The sequence below is a fragment of the Cynocephalus volans genome, chromosome 5, assembly GCF_027409185.1.
Source record: "Cynocephalus volans isolate mCynVol1 chromosome 5, mCynVol1.pri, whole genome shotgun sequence".
NCBI classification, from domain to species: Eukaryota; Metazoa; Chordata; class Mammalia; order Dermoptera; family Cynocephalidae; genus Cynocephalus; species Cynocephalus volans.
This window is the reverse complement of record NC_084464.1, coordinates 7,552,958-7,559,048: the sequence shown is the minus strand read 5'-3', so window position 1 is coordinate 7,559,048 and position 6,091 is coordinate 7,552,958.

Genomic DNA, 6,091 nt, shown 5'->3' with positions numbered 1-6,091 from the left:
TTGCTTTTTCATTGTTGTCTAAGGAGTCTTTCCATATATTCATCTGTTATCACTTCAGTTTCACAGATGGAGAAACTGAGTTGTAGGAAAAGTAGATCACGAACTCAATTAAAAATCAAAAGTATTAAAAAACAAATGATCAAATAAAAACAATACTTTTTCACTTATAAAGACCAGTGCACAAAGGAAGAAGGATAATCTTATCAGTCAGACACCAGAGATGACAACACCCAGTTTTTCAAATCATCAGAATGGCAGGCTTTCTTCTTTTTAAATAAACTTTTTATTTTAGACCAACTTCAGATTCGTAGAAAAGTTGCAAAGATAGCATAGAAAGTTCCTGTATACCCCACATCTAGTTTCCCCTACTTTAAACATCCTACCTTGGTATGGTACGTTTGTCACAATGAGCCAATATTGATGTATTACTATTAACTTCAGTCCATATACTTGTAGTTTGTTCAGATTTCCTTCATTTTTACCTGATCTCCTTTCTCTGCTCCAGAATCTCATCCAGGATACCATATTACCCTTAGTCGTTGTATTAGTTCATTTCTGATGCTTATAACAAAATATCTGGAACTAGGTAATTTATAAGAAAACAAAATTTATTGCTTACAGCTTTAGAGGCTGGGAAGTCCAAAGTCCAGGGAACACATCTGGTGAGAGTTTTCTTTGGTGGCTTTACAGCAACATGGGGGGTCTCACATGGCAGAAAATGGTGTAACAGAGAGAGAGAGAGAGAGAGAGAGAGATAGCTTCTCATGTGCTCTCCTTTTAAAATACCTAGAACCACTCCCATTATTCCAAGAATGGATGAATCCATTCATGAGGGTACAGTCCTCACAATCGAATCACCTCTTCAGAGACTTCTCTTTTAATGGCTGTAATAGGATTTCCCACGCTCAACAGTTACAGTGGGGATTAAGCTTCAATGTGTTTGCGGGGCGTGGGGGGATTGAATCTCCACCAGTCATCATGTCTTAAGCTCCTCTTGGCTGTGGCCATTTCTCAGACTTCCCTTGGTTTTGACCTTGACATTTTGAGGAGTATTGGTCAGTTATTTTGTAGAATGTCCCTCCACTGAAGTTTTTCTTATGAGTACAATGTAAGATCTCTTCTAAAAATTGACTTGGGTCAGCAAGGAGGAGGAACTTCCTGATACCCAAGATGGAGACAGGTGATCTGCCATCTCGATTCCTCAGCAAGGGAGGGGCAGGGACACCTCGTAGTATTAAGTTCCCAAACTTTAAAAGCCCTTTCAAAGGAGAACTGATAACCAACTTTAAGGGCCTGCTGTGCTTGTAGACATTTCTGATCTATAGGGATTACAGTACTTATTCCGGAAGATTCAATGTTAAACATCTCATTGTTGGCTAAGCTTTTAATTTTTTAATGTTTAATTTATTTTTGGTGGCTGGCTGGTAGGGAGGTCTGAACTCTCGACCTCGGTGTTATCACCACACTCTAACCAAGTGAGATAACCAGCAAGCCCTAAGCTTCTTAATTGTTTGAACACATGGCATGAAGTTCTGTTGATTATGAGGGTCTGATTACCTCATCAGTCGAGACTCAGAGTATTAACTTGTCTAGGTTGCACTTCAGTATTCAAGCAAGGACTTAACTTAGTGATTTTCAAGTGAAATTAAATTAGGTACATGGTGTATTTGTCGATTTTTTTTTTTTTTGCTTATAAATATCTGAAACTGGATAATTTGTAAAGAATTGATATTTATTGCTTACTGTTTCAGAGACTGGGAAGCTCGAAGTCCAGGGAACATATCTGGTGAGGGCCTTCTTTGGTGGGGACTTCAGCGACTCAGGGTATCACGTGTGAGAAAGGCAGAAGCAAGAGACAGAGAGAGCTCTTCATGCACTCTCCTTCTAAAGTCCTCAGAACCGTGTCCCATGACCACCATTTAACCATCAATGGATTAAGCCGTTTACTAGGGCATAGTCCTCACAATTTCATCACCTCTTCAAGGCCCTATCTTTCAACAGCCATAATAAGATTTCCCACCCCCTTAACACTGGCACAGTGGGGATTAAGTTTCTAATACATTTGGGGGACGTAATTCAATCCACAGCACATGGATTTTGAGATCTATAAAATGAAGCCAATATCCAGGAAGCATAAAACACACAAAGCAAATCTGTGGGGATTTTTCTTTTTGGAGGGAAAGAGAAAGAAGCAAGTATCAGGGCCTTATTCGACTACTAGCCAGGTGAGTTCAAATAATACGAAAGTAAACGTTTAAAGATAAAGGAACAAGGGGTCAGTGTAAAAGGTACACATCCTTGTTTCCCTCGGTACAGTAAAGAACGCCCTCTTACTGCTGATTCGCTGCACGTCACTGTCCATTATGTTACTGAAGCAAGCTATTGTCCCAGGTGTGCATGTACTTGTATAATCACTTCTTTGCAGAAGGTCCCATATCACATTTAGAATGACAGAAATTTCAGCAGACACAAATGCAAGATGCAGTCTCTGACGGGAAAAAAATGCCTTTGACTAAAAACTAAAGAAATTACACATGGAATTATGAAATTAATAGTTATAAAGTAGAAGATGTTGAAGAATCTGATTAGGCAGTATTTGTAGATAAACATTCATTTTTTTTCTCTTTTTGATAGTACAGGTCTTAACCCTTTAGGTTTTTATAATTAAGAAAAAGAAGTTGAAGCATCCTGTCATGCTGTGCTGTGGTACTTAGACAAAAATAAAACTAGCTTTTAGGGGTGTTGGGGGAAATGATTGGCAAAGGACTTGGCACTGTGTGGAGGTCTTACTTAATTTACAACTACCTCTATCCTTTACCTCTTTTCACTCAAAAGTTAAAGGAAAAATCCTTGCATTGATGTCATAAATCTGATCAATGGTTTTAGATTTCTGGGTTCAGTATTAAACCTCAAAATAATTTAAGGAATAGTGTGCTCTAGAAGTTTAAAATTGTCTCCTTAAAAGAGACTGTTCCCAAGGCTGGGCCTGGGTCTGCATATTCCTGACAATTAATAGCAGTAGCCATGGCTCAAAGAGCACTTGACAAAGGGAAGGGAACGATTTTTCATGTAATAGATCCTTTACTAGGCATTGTACATAAGTGATTTTTGTGGAATCTTCTCGACAACTGTGTGACCTCGTCATTCTTATTTACATAGTGCAGAAGCTGGGGCACAGAGAGGTAGCTTGGTCAAGGTCACATGGCTTACTGATGGCACAGTTGGGATTCAAACCTAGTTCCTATCTGACTCCATGTACTTTCAAGAATACATGTGTGAGGGTTTATGTATGTGACTGTAGAATGATTATTTTGTTTTTATTTATTTGGAGAATGCATAATCCAGATCTTACTGGACCATAATTGCTAAGAGTCATGTAGGCTACATTGAAGGAACAAACTGCCTTTGCCTTGCTTTTCCCTCTGCCTGGGGCTTTCTCTTCCAGATCTTCACATGGTTCGTGCCTCTCTTTCTCAGGTCTCTCCGCAGAGAGCCCCTTCTTGACCACCCTATCTAAGATAGCCCCGTCATTCTCTATGTCCAATGTGGCTTTCTATTTCCTCATTTCTAGCATTATACTGTATACACATTTGTTTTTTATTTTAATTGTCTGCTGCCTCCCCTTCACCCTCCCACTGGAACACGAGCCCAATGGGAGTCAGGAATCTATCTGCTTTGCTCACCATCTTATCACTGAGTCCCTGCTTACTCAATTAAACTGTTCTGCCCTGTTTTCTGCAAAATATAGTGCTATTGATTTGGTAGCACAAAGTATTTTCAATTTTCTTTTCATGAAAAGAAATTCAAAAAGACTTTATTCTAGCTCATGTTTTCATACTAATTTTTGGACTGAGAATTCTATTTCTATCTAAGTGTTTTTTTTTTTTTTTTTTTTTTGACCGGTAAGGGGATCGCAAACCTCGGCAAGGTGTGGTCCACATGATGCTCAGCCAGTGAGCACACTGGTCATCCCTGTATGGGATCTGAACCCACGGCCTTGGCGCTATCAGCATCACACTCTCGCAAGTAAGCCACGGGGCCGGCCCTGTATCTAAGTGTATTTTAAACACTATGTTTATGCACAAATTCATTGGTGACATAAAGAACCAAATGAAAATATCTTCCACAATTGCACTATTCTAACTAGTTAGTTCTTTTAATTTTTCCTGCCACAATCCAATTCTTAGGATATGGATGAACTTTGGTTTTTAAGTCAACTACTGAGGTCTTCTGAACTAACCAACAAATACGGATGGCATATATCAGAGTTTCTCAGAGTAGGAATATTGGGTAATATTTTTTCTTTATATTTTTTGTTTTATTCTTTAATTTTATGTTTTAAATATTTCAGCTTTTTAAAGGGTATGAATATTCAGTATCTTAACTTCAAAATAATTAGGGAGATTTCCAGAAAGATGGCAGACTAAAAGTGCCATGCAGGGTACATTTTTCCTGCAGAAGATTGAAATGGGCTCACCACCACTGCAGTTGCCAGAGCCGTTGACTATTCTGAGAACCATTGCCCATCTCAGAACAGCTCCCTGCAGAGGGGCAGTTCTGTGGGTTGCCCATCACCGCAGATCTCACAGACGCGAGGGAGGCAGCTGCAACTACCAGTGCTACAGCCACCACCATGAGGTAACCCTGCTGCCACCAAGGACACTGCAGATACAAGGGAGATAACTGCAGCCATTGCCACTGCCATGAGATAACCCCACTGCTGCCAAGGACACTGCAGATGCCAGGGAGGCAGTTTCAGCCACCAACACCACTCCTGCAGCTGTGAGATGACCCCACTGCCACTGCAGATACCTTAGCTGCATGGGCCACTGCTCTAGACACTGCAGCCAAGCAGGTGGGTGCTATAGATGCCACTACTGCAGTCGCTGCCATCACCAGCACTGCCAGGCAGTCACCATCATTGTGCAAGCAGCCCACTGCCACTGGAGCCACAGTTGCCACACAGGCAGCCTGTCAAAGCCACCTCCCCAACCACTGCCACTGCAAGGGTGGCCTGCTACCACAGCAGCAGCCACAGCAAGCACTGCTGTTGTGCGGATGGACACTAACCCCTTGACTGCATTGACAAGGAATGTCACCAGTGGAATCCAGGGAAGGAGAGTAATAGAAGAAGCTACCCTACCAGATAACCAGACATCAATATAGAAGTACTAGAAACACAAAAGAACAAGAAAATATGAGTCCACCGAAGGAATACAATAACTCTCAAGTACCAGACCCCATAGAGCAGGAAACTCTTGAAATGACTGAAAGGAATTCTGGGTAAAAGTCTTAAGGAAATTCAATGAAGATACAAGAAGACACAGTTAGACAACACAATGAACTCAGCAAAACTATCCAGGATATGAAGGAGGAAATTTTAAAAGAGATTAATACTTTAAAAAACAATGTAGGAGAAATCATAGAACTGAAGGAATCATTCAACAAAATAAAAAACACAATTGAGATCTTAAGCAGCAGACTAGAGCAAGCAGAAGAAAGAATTTCTGATCTTGAAGATAGTATCTTTGAAATAACTCAGGTGGACCAAAAGAAAAAAAAAAAAGAAGAAGAAAAAAAGAAAAGAAAAGGAAAAAGAATTTTAAAAAATTAAGAAAAATCTAACAGAGCTATCAGATAACCTTAAGTGCACAAACATCCAAATTATGGGTATTCCTGAAAGGGAGGAGAAGGGAAAGGCATAGAGAACATACTCAACAAAATAATAGTAGAAAACTTCGCAAGTATAGGGAGAGACATGGACCTTCAGTTTCAAAAGGCTCAAAGATCCCCAAACAGATTCAACCTGAAAAGGTCCTCTCTGAGGCACTTTATAGACAAAACTGGCAAAACTCAAAGACAGAGAGAATCCTATAAATAGCAAGAGAAAAGCATCAAATCACCTATAAGGGAGTCCGCATTAGACTAATAGCAGACATCTCAACAGAAACTCTACATGCCAGAAGAGAATGGGATGATATATTCAAAACACTAAAAGAAAAAAAAACTGCCAGCCAAGAATACTAGAATATAATCAGCAAGGCTATCCCACAAGAAATGAAGGAGAAACAGTGAATTTCCCAGACAAACA